Source organism: Triturus cristatus, chromosome 4_1 (assembly GCF_964204655.1).
Source record: "Triturus cristatus chromosome 4_1, aTriCri1.1, whole genome shotgun sequence".
NCBI lineage: Eukaryota > Metazoa > Chordata > Amphibia > Caudata > Salamandridae > Triturus > Triturus cristatus.
In genome coordinates this window covers 556,855,553-556,874,093 of record NC_140585.1, presented here as the reverse complement: position 1 = coordinate 556,874,093, position 18,541 = coordinate 556,855,553, and the positions used below count along the sequence as shown (strand labels likewise).

The 18,541-nt window shown below is 45.6% G+C and overlaps 1 protein-coding gene across 2 annotated transcripts in view; it reads right to left on the bottom strand.

Moving 5' to 3' along the window:
- The window catches only part of OPTN (optineurin), a 522,442-nt gene extending 506,981 nt beyond the window's left edge, over positions 1-15,461 (bottom strand). For both annotated transcript variants that reach the window (XR_014981292.1, XM_085652875.1), the window contains exon 1: positions 15,172-15,461. The gene's annotated coding sequence lies outside the window, so the exon portion shown is untranslated. The remainder of the gene's footprint in view (positions 1-15,171) is intronic.
- Between the last annotated feature and the right edge of the window lie 3,080 nt (positions 15,462-18,541).

The following is an 18,541-nucleotide window of genomic DNA, read 5'->3' as shown; positions in this document are numbered from 1 at the left end:
TCAGCACCGGGGAGTGGTAGCGCCAGATATCCACCAGGTTTAAAGCAGTAAGGGATTTTTTCACTGTTGCAGACATGGCCCGACCCCGTGGAAGGCTCCCCCACAGCGATCTAGATCCGCATCCCATACCAAGTTGAAATCACCTCCAACAATGAGGTCCGAATTCACCGGCTCAAGGTGTTCCCTTATTATCCTGCGCAGAAAGGCATCTTGACCCTGATTGGGGGCATATATATTGCAAAGCGTAACCGCGCGGTGCCCTCCCACAATCTCCACCCTGAAAAGCCGACCCTCAGTGTCCCTAAGCACCTTCGTGTCCCCCTGGAGAAAACCTACCCTGCAGAAAATGGCTACCCCTGCTGTCTTGGTGGCTGCTGAAGACCAAAACTGGTGAGGGAAATGTGGGTGGGCCATTTGAGCCACATCGGACTTGAGGAGATGTGTCTCCTGTAGGAAAATTATATCGGGACTCTGTTGCAACAAGTATCTCCAGATTTGGCGCCTTTTGCTAGGTGAGTTAAGCCCCTTCACATTTAGGGAGACAATCTTCCAGTAAGGTATGGTGGTCATTGACACTGTTCATCTGGTGGGGCTAACCCCGCAAGGCTCCCCCACAAGCCCTCATGTCCCCCCCGCCAGGAGGTTGGAAGGGGAAAAGGAAGAGAAGAAAGAGGGTAAGGTCGGGGAAAAAAACTGAAACTCTGAAACGGCCAACATGGCCAACAAGGCCTATTCCAGTCTAGGGAGTGGCCAGGCACAGTGGCACAGGCTATCCCGGAGATGTCACTCTCCCAGGAATAGGACTGGGGTCAATCATCACCATCTCTACAGATCCAGTTCACCGGGTTCCAGAAATGGAGGTGCAGTGTCGAGAAGTGGGCATCACGTACGCCCCAATGTGAGGTATTCAAGGCGTTGGACTGGGACCCAGGACAGTCGCTGGGTATTCAGACGATGAGCCGTCTCCTCCCTGCGGCCCGCGGCAAACACATCGCTGAATTACTAGAAAGTTCATTTGGGAGCGGACTCCTGCGATCCCGCCGGCGACGAGCCACCCTCTAGGGATGTGATATGTTGTAGAATGTCTTGTTTGTCCCGCGATGATCTGCTTGCAGCCGGAGAGAGGGGACGCCCAGGTCGGCGCACCTTGGACCATCTAGGCTTGAGTGGGGCTCGAGGCCCGGCAGGGCGACGCGAGGGACTGACCGGTGGGGAATCCGGGATCTGTAGCAACTGCGCTGCTTCTCTGTATGATCGCAGCACCCGATGCCTGGATTCCCATTGGAATATGAGGGCAAAGGGATGGCCCCATTGGTAGCGGATGTTGAGGGCCCTCAATTTGTCCGTGATGGGTCGAAAATCCCTCTGGCGTCGGAGAGTCGTGGGGGCCAAGCCCTGGAAGAGTTGGATCGGAGTGCCTCTGTACAGGATTTCGAGCTTGTCCCTAGCCGCTTTAAGGATGGCTTCCTTTTCGACGAAGAAATGAACCCGTGTCAGGATATCGGGGATAAGCCCAGGTCTCCCAGACCCTATAGGCAGGGTCCAGAGTTGGCGGCGAGGTGTCGTCGTCTCCCCGTATTTCATGGTGTAGATCCGCCACAAATGCCATGACATCTGAACCTTCCGCTCCGATCGGAACACCCCGTATGCGTATGTTGTTTCGACGCCCCCTATTCTCCAAGTCCTCGTCGAATCTGGAGCTCAACATGATGTTCCTCCAGGGTTGCAATTCGCTGCCAAAGGTGTTCCTGGTCTTCCGTGCGAGCATCAAGGGTCTTCTCCATATCGTCAACTCGGTCCCCTAGCTCTCCCACATCTCTCCGGAGCTCCTTAACACATGCCTGAACTTCCGTGCGAAGCGAACCAATTTCAGTTTTGAGGTCTTGCATAAACAGCGCCATGAAGGACTGCGTCACCGGCTCTGCTGAGCTTCCAGCACTCGACTGCGAAGTACCCACCGGTGCTGCACCAGGCTTGTTCCATAAATCCATAACTGTGGTGTCCTTGGAAGCCGCCGGCGGTTCTTTTCCTGATTTAGTGCGAGTCATGGTTCAGCAGTGACGTTAGTTAGACGCACAATGTGGTGGAAGGGCAATCACACCACCTCCACACTCCGGCCCAGAGCAGCACCCTCTCGACCGAACCGGAGGGCAGAGCAAGAATGCGTCCCCTGCAGGCCGCCGTGAGGGCCCGTCGCAGGGGCTCGGAAATTCTCTAACAGTGATGTCTGAGGCGGGAGTATCCAAGGTCAACGGTAGCCGGCCGAGGCCAGGGCCCCCTGATCTCCCCGAGCCGTCAGCCCTCTGTCTCCCCAGCCACCGCCTCCAGATATGGTCAGGTGCGTAGGGGCCCCCAGCCAGTCCGATGTATCTATGCCCGGCCCAAAGTCCATTCACCTCCCCGGGCCAGGGGATCAGAAACTAAGGCATTCAGCGTTACGGGGCATGTACAGCTGGGCAAGCGGGCAACAAGTCCCCGGGGTACAGGCAGGCATAGGGCTGCTTATGGACTGCGGGCCCCTCCAGTCGCCGCTCCCACAAAGCTCCGCCACAGGGCCTCACTCGCTCAGCCACAACCGGTGCTTCAAAGTCCCAAAATGGCGGTGGGCACCCCTCTGCCGGCACCCACACAACTCATTCAGCTGGCGCTGTCGATGAAAGGCTCCTGCCCCGATCTATCTGCGCCGCGTAGCCCTTGTTCAGCGCCACTCCTCCAGCCGGTAGCTGCGTCCCTGCGCCCCCAGGGACCCTCGGCTCACCCCACCCGGGCGATAGAGCCCGCAGACACCCTTCCACATCTGGCGTCCAGGGGTCTCACAGTCCGGGCAGCAGGGAGCCGGCGGCGGTGAAAGCCCCCCAGGGCGAAGCCCCCATCAGTCACAAACAGCGTGGGCCCGTTCCAGTTCTACACCCCGCCAGGCACCGTGGGACCAAGATCAGGGCAGTCCAGGCGGCAGGCTCCAGGTCCTCCTAGGTCCGCAGTTCTGGCCCCCGCCCCAGGCCACTCTCAGTTTGCAGACGGGTCAGAGCTTGCATTAAGGGGTCGTCCACTAGTCCCTTCCAAGGCAGCAAAGCGCCAGAGGCAAGCCCCCGAGGGCAGCAGTGCCCCGCCGCCCCGTAGCTCACCAGGCCCTCGCAGGGTCAGGGTCCGCAGCGGCAGCAGTGAAGCAGCGACGGCAGGACTCGGTCTCCCCAGCAAAGCTCTCCCCAAGCAGCAGCAGCGGCATGCCGCAGACCAGGTACCTCTGCAGGGCCGACCACCACTGCGGCGCCGTTAGTTCCTAAGTCGGAGATTCTCCAAATGTGTGCCAGCCTCAAAATGGCGGTCGCGATCCTCCCTGTCACTGAAGCCCGGTCTCCACCGCTGTCAAGCCAGCCGGGCAGGAAGATCAGGGCGCCGACAGCCTCCGCCGATCACACCGCTCACTATTCTGCCCAAGGTACTCCATCAGTGGCCCCCACCGCAGGAGTGCAGGGCTCGTCTCCTCCGTGGTGCGCCGGGTCGGAGCACGCAAAATGGCGGGCACGCTCCCTCCGGCCGGAGCCTCCTCTACAACACGGCGCAATTCCGGGGCCCCCGAGCCGCCAAGTAGCCGCTTACTCCTCTCCGCCAGGCTTCCACCCCCAAGTGGGGTGCCCCTTTTGCTTCCGCACCGCTCGTAATTGCTGATTTCACCGGCAGCGGCCTGGAGCCCCAGCAACGCGCGTCTCACTCCATTGATAGCGAGACCACGCCCCCCCCCTCATATGAAATCTTATGGTGGTGGGCCTTTGAACTCCTTTGAACCATTTATAAGTAGGTATCAGACAGTGTAGCTGGACTCTCCACACACCTATTTCAGTCCTTTCCAAGGAATGTACTGTGGTGCATGCAATGTTTGTTAATTGTTACTTGGTTCATCATGCACAGCCAGTGCTGTGTAGTGTTTGAAACTGGGATTTAATTAATGTGAACTCATCAGAAAAGTAGAAAGTCATGTTGGGGGGTAGATACGATCTATTTCTAAAGCTTGTGAACAAAGTTCAACTCTGCTTTTTGATATCAACCTTAGCTAGGTCCAGAGCTGTTCACAGAACTGCCTGATCCATTACCTCCTTATGCACTGGTACCATTTCATACACATTTGCCTCTCTCAACCAGTTAAATATGTCACCACATATCTCTGCACTGTGTCAGACTGTTTTTATTTAATATACGCAGGAGACACACTTCTCCTAGTCACATTTTCTATAGAGACTAAGCACCATCTGGGGCAGTTTTCGGGACTGACATATTAATAAGCATTCTAAACACGAAATGGACATTAACGTGGAAGCCTTAGTTTCTGGACAAAGCATGTCCAATTTCCTCTGTTGACTTTAAACAAAATGTATCAAGTTCAATGCAATATTCAGGTGCATTTACACTGAAGGATCCTCAGAACTAAGGTTGAGATCTTCAGTGACTACCTCCACACAACCACCTCTACAGTTACCATACGACTGGTTCATCCCTTGTACATTTAGGCACTCATTCTACCACGAGGTCTGGCATAAGTTGTGTCATTAGCAGCAAAGATGTCCTCTTTAAGTAGAATTGCACAGGTAAATTAAACAAGGATTATCCAACATAGCTTCAGGAGGGCCAGGTTTGAGCCAGATTGTGGGGATTTCCACACAAGATAAAATAGGAAACTAGTACCACTCATTTTCATTTAGAGTGGTTATCTTGAAAATCTGGCACTAATCTGGCCATGTAGGACCAAGGAGCCTGAGCACCAGTGGTCTAAATAGTCCCTCTTGGCTGCCTTATTTAATTTGGGTGTGAGTGGTACAAGCACCGTTCTCATAGCTCCAGAGAATGCTATGACAAACACAGTAACACTAATCTGTACCTTTTTGTCGCATCTTCTATGTTTACCAGATATGTTTTAGCAGAAAATAGTTTGCTGCCATAATTGTAATCCTTGCTACTTAAAGCCTACAGCTCAGTTACTGCCCTTTTGAAAGTAAAATTCTGTCACAGTCTGTGTCAACAACAAATGTACATTGCCGCTTCTGGACCTCAACTAACCTCATCTTTATCTCAAACCAATCCCCCCTCTCTTTGTGATCCTGAGGTTAAACAGACTAGTTAACAGTACAAGTAGTGATGCCATCAAACTATTCTGGTGTGGTTCAAACGAGACAGTGACAGGTTAATTATTGCACTTGGTCAAATATTTGCATGAGTGAAATCACTTGATGGGCAGATCTCTAGCAAACACAGACACGAGGAGTCAGGGCCAGGTGAAAGAACAGCTAGCAAAATATCTTTTCAAAATGTCAGGCAAGTGTACATGCACACTACAACCAAAACGCAAAGCCAGTAGGTCTGGGTTTATGTGAGAACACATGAAACAAAGGCATGTAGAAATGGCGTTTCCATTCAATAGCACATTAATGCTAGATCTATTGGCTTTGGTTGTGGTGACAGTAGTGGTATTGATGATATTATTATTACTAATGGTAATTTTGGTGGGGATATTGCTGGAGATTGTAAAGATAGCAGTATGGTTGGTGTGCTATTGGTGGTGGAGTTATTGTACTGGTCGGGGTAGCGTTAATGTTGGTGGTATGGTATAGGTAGTGATAGTCATATTAATGAGGCGACGTTAGTGTTAGTATTGGTGTACTAGTTGGTGGAACTGCTATTGGTGGTATTGGCAGTAGTTCATATTTAAGGTATGGTAATATGATCATATTTGTGGTATTGCTTGTGATACAAAAGATGATACTGGAGTCGTATTGGTGGTGGTGGTGGTAGTACTGGTGTTGATGTGGTATTCTTGGTGAAGACAGAATTAGTGGTGGTAATGGGAGTTGTATTGGTGGTCCTGTTATTTATAGTGTCAATATTGTGCAAATTGGTTATGGGAAAGATACTACTGATAACGAAAGATAGATATTATATATATATATATATATATATATATATATACACACATATATACATACATATATATATGTATGTGTAAATAGATAGATGTTCATAATTGTTTTTAATGCAAAGCCTTTACAATTAGGGTGAATGCTCTAAAACAATACAATTAGCTGTAAGCTCAGCTTGCACTATCAACAGTCCACATGTCCACAAAATGTAAATGGGTGTGGCTATATATAATGCTTCAGAAAAGCTCATTGTGATTATAGATGAAAACATGCAGAAACATGGAAGAAAGATTAATGATTGTCTTCAAAATAAATCCACCCAAAAAATATTCGCTGCTTGGAAAAAAAAAACACCAGACCAGAGGTGCATTCCAAGGACAACTTTAAATACCATTTCTCTGAGGCATCATTTAATAAAACATGTTTGATGTATGCCAGTATATTAAGCAAAAATTTATAATGGAGAACTGGTGTAAAACCATTCGGACAACATGTAAAATATAAATTAGGAGCCCCATTCTTAAAGAAAGTCATAAAAGTGCACCTAGCAGTTCTTTGGCCTTGCACTGATGCAGATTTACTACTTTAAGAAACTCCGAACGGTTTACAGAAGTAGGCTAAGAAACTACACCGCTAACAAACTTTTGTAAATGGTTTTTAGCCATGAGCATATATATATATTTGCTCATGGAAAAAACTTAGAGAGTAAGTATAAATTTGTTTGTTAAACAAATATTTCTGCTTATGGAGAAACTCATTTGCCTACCCAACCACCAAGTGTTTGAGAGGGGGTGATCTCTTCACACACTAAAAATCTCTTTACGTCTGCCCTTGGCAACAGAAAATGTCCAACCTTTTCAAGGATAGGAATGAGTTGAAGAGGAGTTGGTAAATGCGCTTACACATGTAAGTTTGAGAGCAACTCACCAGGCAGTCTAGCACTGGGGCCACCAGTTCTCAACTTCTTTCAGCCCCTTCATGAAAGCAAATATGTTTATAACCGCAAAAACAATTTTTGTACTTGTAAGTCAGCCTTACATGCATAAATGCACTACAGGAGCACCCTCAATGCCGGGATCACCAAGCAAGGGGAAAATAGCGCCAAAAAGCACAGAGTGCCAACTCGTTGATATATGGTCATGCCAGACAAAGTCACAAGTTCAGTCTTACCGTGATGGAGTGATAGAAAGCCAACCTCGATCCAAAAGTGGTGAATAATATACGCCCCATCTCCCTTTTACCATACCTGGGTAAACTCCTGGAGAAGCATGTTAATCACTCCCTAACTTCTTGGAGTCCAATGACATCCTTCCTCCTACCCAGATGGGCTTTCGAGCCACATACAGCACTGAGTCGGCCTTACTGACAGTTACTAAAGAGCGCATATCTACACTTGACGAGGGTCGGTCTGCCGCCATCCTCCTGCTAGACCTCAGTGCTGCCTTCGACACTGTGGATCATACCATTTTAAAGGCGAGATTGGGGGAAGTGGGAATTCAGGGAAAAGACTTCAAGTGGATCGCTTCCTTCCTGGATAATGGATCTTTCCAGGTGATGGAAGGGGGCTGCGTCTCAGAACATACCCCCATCACTTGTGGCGTCCCGCAGGGTTAGTCTCTCAGTCCGTCTTTGTTTAATATCTATGTCCGCCAGTTGGCTGAGGTGGTACAGGAATTTCCTGGAGTCCAATGACATCCTTCATCCTACCCAGATGGGCTTTCGAGCCACATACAGCACTGAGTCAGCCTTACTGACAGTTACTAAAGAGCGCAAATCTACACTTGACGAGGGTCGGTCTGCCGCCATCCTCCTGCTAGACCTCAGTGCTGCCTTCGACACTGTGGATCATACCATTTTAAAGGCGAGATTGGGGGAAGTGGGAATTCAGGGAAAAGACTTGAAGTGGATCGCTTCCTTCCTGGATAATGGATCTTTCCAGGTGATGGAAGGGGGCTGCGTCTCAGAACATACCCCCATCACTTGTGGCGTCCCGCAGGGTTCGTCTCTCAGTCCGTTTTTGTTTAATGTCTATGTCCGTCAGTTGGCTGAGGTGGAACAGGAATTTGGAATATCGGTAGTGTCATATGCCGATGACACCCAGCTAGTGGTGTCTTTTTCTAATGGCCCTGAAGTTAGAAATAACCAACTACCTATTTGTCTGGAGAGAGTGGTGAGTTGGATGTCCAACAGCTACCTGAAGGTAAACGGGGGAAAACGGAGCTCATGTTGCTCGGAGATACAGGCATCCACTCACCTCTGATACACTGGCCCAAATGCATGGGAGATCCTCCCATTGCCAAATCCGCCATAAAGAACCTGGGGATTTGGCTGGAGGACTCGCTGACACTGGACTGTCAATCCAGGAAACTCTCAGGGTTATGTTTTTCCCTGCTTAAGATGTTAAGGAAAATCAATGATATAATCCCGGAGCACCTGAGGAAAATGGTGATACAATCCCTCCTCATCTCACGTTTGGACTATGGAAATTCCCTCTATCTGGGTTCATCTAAGTACGTCACTAGGAGGTTGCAAGTGGTACAGAATGCGGCTGCTAGGATTCTGTTGAAGATCCCCAACCACATCTCTGCTAAAGAAGCACTTAAACAGCTCCATTGGCTGCCTATTGAGGCTAGAGTAAAGTTTAAAACTCTGCATAGCTCATAAAGCTATTAACAACTCTGGACCCGAAAGACTGAGGAACCTTATATACAGGTACATCCCTGCCAGGCATCTTAGATCTGCCCATCAACAGCTCCTCAAGACTACTAGAGTTAAAAGAGCCAGATGGGGAGGCAGATCCTTCGCCCATCTGATACCTAGGCTGTGGAATGCCCTCCCAATGGAAATTGGAGCCGCCCCTCACGAATTGGCCTTTAGGAAAAATCTGAAAACCTGGCTTTTTCCACACTAATTATGCGTTGGCTCAGCTTGTCACTGTCAGTATTCCTGCTAGCGCTGGGAAGCCCTCGGGAAGCCATGCGCTTTACAAATTCATTAAATAGAAATAGTGCAGGCCAGCTACAGGGACTTGGTTAGGGCCACTGAACAAGAGTACCTTAAATCTTGGTTGCAGAGCGATGGTCACAGATGCATCGCGTAGCGGCGATTCCTAGGAGCTGTGATGCAAGGTCCTGCGTTGTCATCAAGGATGCTGTAGACAAAAGATTGGCCATGCGAAGTCCGCGTCGAGATGCATAATTCACTGGCTGGTTCTGAAGAAGCTGCAGGGCTTGCGATAATGAGTCCTGAGTCGTCATTGAGGATGCAGTTTACCAGTGGCTTGCGATGCGAAAGCCTGCGTCAAGCATGCGTCATATGGAGGTGGTTCCCCGAAGGCTGCAGGCGGTGATGCGAAGCCCCGCGCCGGGTATGGTACACACAGTGGTCCCAATACAGAGTTTGGAGCGGTGATGCTTTGGGCACAGTGGCTCAGATGTTCAGCTCTGTCGGGACCACAGTTGACCTAGCAGAGCACCTTCAGGCCCACTTCCAAGGCTCCAGGACTGGTGTGACAGCACGTACAAGGGCAGGACTCCCAGCTAGCACAGTCTAGGTGATGATGGAAGCCTGTTATGTCCTGCAGGCTTCTGACCAGTAGGCCAAAATACAAGCGCTTGGAGTCACTCTGATGGTCCTGGGTTCAAGATGCAGGTTCAAGAAGAAAATGCCAAAATTCAAAAATTGGCATTTCCAGAACTGTGACTAAAAATCAAACTTTACCATTAAAGAGGGCGTTTAATTACAATTCTTTAGACACAAAACTCAATCTGTCTATCTGCTCCTTATTGAAAGTTATCACATAGTTAATGTAATAAGGTAAATCAACGTTATCCTATCGGAGAGGTAGGCCTTGCAGTAGTGAAAAGTGAATTTAGGAGTTTTTACTACCAGGACATGTAAAACTTAAAAGCACATGTCCAATGTTTTAAATACACTACACCCTGCCCTCTGGGCTGTTCAGGGGTGACATAGACCTATTAAAAAAGAAGGTTCGGTCCCGACAAAAGGTTTATTGCGCCAGGTCGAAATGGCAGTCAAAACTGCACACACAGGCTGCAATGGCAGGCCTAAGACAAATTTGAAGGGCAACTTAAGTGGATGGTACAATAAGTGCTGCTGGCCCACTGGTAGCATTTAATTTACAGGCCCTGGGTACATGTAGTACCATTTTCCTAGGGACTTACATGTAAATTAAATGTGTCAATTGGGTGTAAGCCAATTCTACCATGTTAAGTGGGGAGAGTGCAAGCCCTTTGGCACGGATTAGTAGTGGTTAAGTGCTCAGAGTCCTAAGGCCAACAAACATGAGATCAGCAAAAATAGGAGGGATGAAGGCAATAAAGGTTTCGAGGAAAACCACCCTAATGCTTACGCGTTTAACACCGAGAAATCCCAACAAAGGAAAATCAAGAGAATGACAGAGGGACAGAGTGATGAGGACGATGATTTTTTTGAATGATCAGTTGAGGTCAAGGCCACCTCCTTTTAGTTTAGTTCAGCCTGCAGGGCAAACCCCAACTGAGCAGTAATAGGTCTCCCTGTAGATTCAAGGCATAACATAAAGATACCAGTGCTACCCAAACAGTAGCAGTCCAAAGTACTTCACCACTGCCAGCAGCCCCAGGCACACCACCGATTTTAGCAAGCACTAGCCTTTCACCAATGCATGCAATTAAGAGCACTCCCAAGGTACAAGCAATTAGGAGTGCCCCACAGGCTCCAGCAAGCGTAGGTTTTCACCCTACACTGGAGTCCCTGGAGAGAGTCTACTGATGCATTTAGCACACAGATAGGGTCACTTTTGCTGCAGCACCCGAATCATGGGAGCCTAAACAAAAAAAAGGGCACACAAAGACTAACATTGTGGAGATGTAAAATGAGCTTGAGGAGATTCTGAAGGGAACACTTGGCATAGATTTTGTAAAACACTGTAGCAAAAATCAATCTGTGTACACAAACAATGAAGTTGCAAGAATTGCACATGACATGTAATTACAAAACAATAGCAGCCCTTAAACCAATAGGATGCTTGGCAATTTGTAACTTTTCATGAACAGTGGTATACAGTGAATGAAATATTGATAAATCACATGACCAAAACACTGTATATTAGAAAAAGAAAAGTTTATATCCAAAATTATCATCCAATAGTCAGTGTTCAAACATTAAACTCACAACATAACTGTGATGTGTCCTAAGTGAAAGAAGAAAAATTACTATAGAAAGTATTGAAAACAACAGCGATACAAACTTTTTGTGTGGTTATAACAAACAACAAATCGTGGTAAAATTATAGTCCAATGGTACAATGTAATTTGTTTGCTATACTATGTTGTGGACGATGGTACAATGTGTTGTTGATGGCGTTTTCACTCTAAACGCGATACAGGGGTCTCATCAGGACAACACTGATGAAGGGACATTTGTAATAATTAAACAAATTAGGAAGAGTGTGATCGGGACAATTACTTAAGCTAAGGAACTGAAAGTAAAAATACTCTTTGGCCAGTGAGTAGAGTGCATTAATGGTCCAAAAATAAGGCGCCACACATGATAATGCTCACTGATGTTGGTAATAAAATTATGTACTGATTCGGGGGGAGGTAATATGTGACCTAGATTAAAGAGAATGATGAAGATTAAATCCAAGATATTGTTCATGGACTTCATGGATTTAATCCTTGTCATTTGCATTAATCTAGGTTACGTCCCCTGAGTAAGAATATAATTTTATTACTAACACCACTGAGCATTACCACGTGTCTCACCCTATTTTTGGACCATTAATACATCCTACTCACTGGCCATGATAGGTGATTTTACTTTGAATTCCTTAGCACAAGTAATTGTCCACACCACACACTTTTGGATAAAAATTTTACTCTGCAAATATGAAGTGTTCCGTTGGTATAATTTATTAATTTGGACAGTATTCATTGCATACAGTATTTCTTGCTGATTTGTTAGATTAGATGTAAATGATACAAAATGGAATTTTTTGTGAGGCATATGAAGAGGAGTTTGGTTTAAATTTGTCTCCAAGGAAGAAGTTTAGAATGACTGTGAGTGACAAGAGTTTGAAGGAAATGGAATTTCAAGACTTGAAATGCAAGTCAAGGAATTGGTGGATGGTTACCAGACAATGGGGAGAATTAGAAAAAAGAAAACAGAGAACAATGGTCAAAAAAGGAAAGGTCAAATGTGAGAAAGAGGAAGGTGGAGACAGATAGTGAGAAAAGTGGCTGTACCGATGCAGGCCTTGAAAAATCATAAAAATGTTACCAGACATGCAGGTCTTCTGACTTAAATAATATACTCGACCTAACTGTAATGCTATTGACCCATAATCTGTTTTCAAATAGCGTGATCCTAGGCAATTTTAATTCATTGAGCTAGCATTTTTTTCATTTTCAAGTATGATAACACCTTCAAATATGTTAGCTCAGCATTTCTGATTTACAAAAAAACTCTTTCGTTTGATTCAATAGACTAAACCTTTGCTCCATATATAATACAAATATAGCCGTATATAGGATACACATGACCCCTGACTTGTCACTTAGTTCATGAACAGCATTGACATCAGAGCGTGCAAGAATGTTTCTCAAATCATGTTTAAAAAACGACCACTTTTTAATAAATATGTAACTAAAGCATGAAGTGGTAGCACACTGTCATTTGCAATCAGCACATTTCCCATTGAAACAGCCACAACATTTTCAAGTGGCATGCCATTTTACTGATAAAAATAGAGTGCACAAACAATAATGTTTTGAAATTGAGTTTCAGAAAAAATTTGCCATTTGCACATCACCAAGTAAAGTGTTGTGAATTGTTTTGCCCTTATTTAAATCTTTGTCGGCATCACACTTCTAAAGTACGAAAAAAGTGCATTTCTAATTCCTGATATCTTTTGAAATGTGTCCTATTTATTTACAAGTGATTTAAATGTGTGTTTGAAAAAATATCAAAGAGAACATAATTTGGCCAAATGGGAGACGGGATTAAGAAAATATGTTTCCTGGTTCTTCCACATTTCCAACTAGTCTACTAGACCACAACTGGAGTGTCAGTAATTTCTATGGCAAGGCCAAGAGGCTGCTCTTCCCAGGGAAACATCATTCTAGCCATAGTGTTTATTTCCATCATATTTAGGTAAAAATTGTAAAGCTGAGGTTAGATGTCAAATATGCTAGTTCCATGCCTAGAATGTGCCCAGTGGATAAAGTCTGTGGCTACTTACTGGACAGTATGGATGGTAGATACTGATATATACAACTGGTGTTTCAAAACTTAACATTTGCATCCCATTTGCATACCAGAGCCCAACTGCATGGACTCTCTTGATCAGTAAAAATAAACTGACTCTTTCCTGCTCTCAGCTTAACTATATTATGAAGTATGTTCAAGTACTTTTCAGTTCCGGAACCGGCAGACATACTCCGAAAAATGCTTCCAAGAGAGAGAGCTTTCTTTTTAAACTGACACTTTCCTGCTCTCGGCTTAACTATATTATGAAGTATGTTCAAGTACTTTTCAGTTCCGGAACCGGCAGACATACTCCGAAAAATGCTTCCAAGAGAGAGAGCTTTCTTTTTATAGTTTGAGATGCTACTAAAGAATCTTTTGGTTATTCCAGTATCTTCTTGTGAGGCTGAGAGAAGTGTCAGTGGTCTCAGCCAACTGAAAACTTGGCTCAGATCAACTAGACTGAATCATGTTGCCATGTGCAACATGCATAAAGAAATGATGGACTCAGTTGACCTACAGACAATAGCGAAACAATTTGTCCTTCGCACTGAAGAGAGCAAGAAATTATTTGGCTTTTCAAATTAAAGTTCATACTTTTATTACATATTCCTGCAGCACGAAAAAATAAGTCCAATTGCATTTTGAGGTTTAGGGTTGCCCTTAAGAGCATTTTGTTTATTCTTCCTCATTTTTTGACACCCCCCCCCCCCCTCCCTTTTGTTTGTTTGGCACCTTAAGATGCAAGATTCATAAACAATGTTTTTCCACATTTGGTAAAAATACTTTGTGAATGTAAATAACAATAAAGCATACTTATACTTGCAAACTGTGACTACATGCCAGTCTTACTCAAAATTTAATTTCAAAACTATGCAATTGTATTGGTTTAATGGGGTGTACGGCCCTCACACAAGAGCGATTTGTATAGGGTCACTGGAAAGTCCACAAGGTTGTCCCTGCCCCTTCGACGCCCTCCTTCTCTCACACCCTCCCCCCCCCCCCCACTCCCGCAATTAAGTGTCTCCTATGCCCCTGCATGTATTCAATATGAACCTAAAAGCTCATGTTTAAGGAGGAACATAATGTACACAAAGATTAGTACTTCTATGTTGCTAAGTGCTCATGTGGTATTTTAACCCATTAATGTTCGATCTTTGCCTTTTCCTGCTCGTTAGCTCAGACAGCGTTATGAACTGTGCTAGACGAGTACTTACTTTCACTTTCATTTCTTCAGCGCGGAAATCGATGGAACCATTTTATTTCAGTTCCGTAAACAAAACGGAAACTTTAATGCGAGTGAAAATATGTTTGGCTACGCGTTCAAATACACAACCAATATACGAGCGATGTATGGCGTTTAGGCAACCAACAAATAATATTTTGTATGGTGTGACATTTGGAACACTGCGATTACCACAAGATTACTGAAAAAAAACGGCAGAAGGGAAAGGCCTCGGACAGGGGTCAGTCGCCGACAATGACAGATCGTACTCAAAGGGTTTGCTTTGTGTCCGTGCTTGAAATGAGAATATAAAAGTGTCGGTACTTACACCCTAGCGTACCAGCCCGCCCTTCTAAGAAATGCAGGTAATCTCCTATTCACATGAAAGAAGTGCAAAATACTTGTTCGAACTTCCCGTTTTAAAACACTGCAGCGTTTGATGAAATATAAAGCACGCCGTTTATAACGCAGATTCTCAAATGACACTATAACGTGTGACAAATTCTAACTTCTTCCGTGTTTTGCATGTACTGGTTTTGTGTCCTGTAACTAATAGGGCGGAACGAAACTACAAGTCCCAAAATACAAAGCGCTATTTTAATGATCACAACTCTCCCTCAGTTTACAAAGTAGCTCTTAGCCTATGTTCGGAGGGGTATGAAATGCAAGTACGGTTAAAGTAATGTTGGAAGCTCTGCGTTACGGTGAAGTATTAGAAATCTCTCCAGGGTGAGTGCTGGGTTGGAGCTGCGCAACAGAGGTACTACTAAGGTGAAACCCAGGCTTTACCTTTAGGTAGCAAAAACCTGCTCGGCTCTGCCCTTTCTGCTCTCGGATGAACGCTGTTGATGTGCAGGGTGCGCAGTTGAGGGGTTAAACTATGTGCGCCGGGCTCCAAAGAAAGCCCAGCACTTCTGTACCCCAGCACGTAGTGGCTGGCCACCACGATCGCCAGGAGAAACGCTCACTACCGGATTCACAGATGTCTCCGCCCCTCAAGGAAGAAGTTTCTGTTTCTCCGTATCAGAGCTCTGCTGACTCCCGTGATGACAGGAGGGAAACTCCGCAGTGTAGTCAATGACGTTTAGGGAAACAAACCCAAAAATCCTCGACCCACATAACGACGATATACAGGCACACAATAACATTAAAATGTATTGTTCAACACTCATTGAAAAACTTTAGACAGATATCACACACATTGCAATTGCAAGGCCGCCCCAGAGCTGTCATGTGCTCTGGGTCTACCTGTGAGTAACTCAATCAGGCCTGGAATTTTCCTTGTATTCTGGGACTTATAGTGCTGAATTTATAACGGTTTAAACAAATAATGGTCCTACAAATGTTATAATCAGGGCCACTGAGAAAGAAACTTTATTGCATGATTTGTTAAAACCCTTGCAACCCACTTCATAACTAAAAAGTTGTTTCAATATGTAAAATTAATAATAAATCCCAGGTTCCTGTAAAATAAAAGCACCCGACATCATGACATCTAAAACTCTATTGTGAGTGCACTACACATGGCTCCTGTAGTAATGTTCCCATGAGAAGACGGCAGTCCTAGTTTATAATAGCATTTGAGACCCGGGTCCACTAGCCTGTAAACTACCCCCCCGTTTTGTTGTCAATTTTGTTTTATTTTATTGACCAAAACTGTTTGTGTGCCAGTCTACTCCGCAAATAGCGATAGCTCATCAACTGATACAGGTAAGCTGGAGGTCTAGGTCTCAGGCCGAGGAAAAGTTACGCATATCACCTCCGCTTATTTTTTTTGCAAAACAATCCATGAACCTAACCAATGCGCAATTTAAGGTGGTATTCAGGGGATCAAAGCAGGCCCACACTGCACCTCTACATGATCTGACCTGCTTATAAATCCAACCCCTTCGTAATAGGGCCTTTCTTTCCTTCAAGAGGTTGGGGCACAAACACAGTACATGCAAAAGATCTTCCCTATGTTGGCCGAAAAGCCTGGCATGTTTCCAAGGCACAGTCTCTTTTTCATTTTGGGAGATGACAGATCGTAGGAATCACCCCCTTTCTCAGTTTTAAGAAGCAGAGCTTTACGTGCACTGAAAGGTGAGAGTTAGATAACTCTGAGGTTTCAGCTGAGCATAAGTGCTAAGAGTCATCCAACCATGGCTTCTAATGGAAAGGCTGGCCCTATCTTCAACTGAGGAAAGTCTTTTCACACTGATTTTTGTTAGCCTCTTAAATTCGTTTTGGCTTAAATGTAAGTCCCAGAGCTCGCTCAGGCCGAGAGTGCTGAGCCCACAGGACAGATAGCGGTGCCCAGCTGGCCATCGTCTTGTGTTCAGCTGGGCCCATAAGTGGTAGCCAAGCTACCCTTCTTTGACGCCCTCAGCTTATGACAGCTTATTGGAAATGTCGCCATTCGGCCCATTGACTGTCTGCAGATGCAGAATTCCAGCCTAATTTGTGCTGGTGAAGTGTGGAAAGGTAGCTGGAAAGTCGTTGTGAACATTTTTGTGACTTTTTTGTCTAGTTGGCCGCTGTCTTGCCCTTTTAGCACCTCAATTCCGTAGGTTGAAGTTGGAATGACCTTTGCCTGGGCCACTTGAAGGGGGTTGGAGCAAAAGTTGGGCCAAATGTTTTCTTGTGAATGGAGCTAAGTACAAATGCCAATGCAATTCCTTTCTTTATTTGTTCACCCAGTTGGCTCTTGTATCTGCCGTTGTTTTAAAGAAGACTCCTAATTTTGGCAGCTGATTTCTTCTTTTTTCCAAATTTAAAACCCATGTCAGCTTCTTGGGCCTTCCTGAGTGAACAGCCAGAATTTTAGTTTTCTTGTTATTGATCTGAAGCCCATTCCTGTTTGAATATGCGGCGGTTGCGTCCAGGAGCCGTTGTAGGCCTATCTTTGTGTGACTCAAGAGAACCACATTGTAGGCATACAATAGGTTTGACAGGTGGAGACTACCTATTTTAGGTGGGTGTGAATTAGCTAAATTCAGGGCTTCCGTGAGATCGAATAAAAATAAATAAAAAAGTGTGGGGGACAGGACACACCCTTGCTTAAGGCCTTGCATGTCCTGAGGCAAACGCTGCACGGCTCTCAATAGGCTAATTGGGATGTTCAATAGAAAAAAGCTTCTGCCACAGCTTTGACCTATTGACTTTGTCAGAAGCCAATTTATAATCAATAAACCCCATGTATGTGGGACTAGTACTGATCTCTGCCTGGTTGATTAAAAGGGAGAGTGCCATGAGATTAACCGTAGTGCCAGTGTTGTTGTAAATCCAGTTTGGTTTGAAGGAATTATTGAACATGCTTCAGCCCATGCCCGAAGGGAATTTAGCAATATCCCTGCAAAATACTTCGCCTCATTATCAATTAAGGCGACCAGTCGATAATTGCCTGGAGATTTTTTATCTCCTCCTTTAAAAATTGGGAGGAGGATAGATCCGTGCCATGAGAGCAGAATGATGTTCTTTTCTAAGATGGTAGAGTAAAGAGGAGCTAACTGAATGGACCAGAAAGTGGGGTCCTCCTTAAACAGGGCTGATGGAATGCCTCCTGGAGCCCCATCTTTTCATCCTTTTTCAATCTGCTTTTGGATTGTTGCCGCTACATGGGAATGCTCCAGAGGTTGACCTCAAACCACGGTTGAACCTCCCAGGCTTTACGGCCCACTGATCCAATAACCTGATTATGGTTATGTTCTTGTAGATCATTAACATGACTATGCAGGAAAAGGTACCACTCGGATTCCAGTATGTTAGATGAGGTAACTTTAGGGGCTGTGCCCCCTAAGCTATTTATGGTGTGCCAGAACCTCGCAGAGTTACTGGACCTTATATATCATGTTGTAGTCTGGCCCAGAAGGAATTCCAATGGATCCTTTGTTGTTCCTGTTGGGCAGCCTTCAAATAACTTCGGGCCTCCCTTAATTTAGTTTTAGTTGGTGGGCCCATTAGCTTCCTTTTAAGTTCCCACCATAGCCGATTCAAGCTGCGTTTGGCAGACCGTATCACAGGATCCCAAGGAGTCGGCTGTTTGGACCCTGACACTTATGTGTGCTTTATCGGTTTTGCGTGCCTGGCTACCAAGTTGCCTGAAAATCTTGTCCAATTTGTGATTGGATCCTCCATTGGCCTGAAAGTGTTCCCGATTATGTGCTTTGCTTCTGTCGCC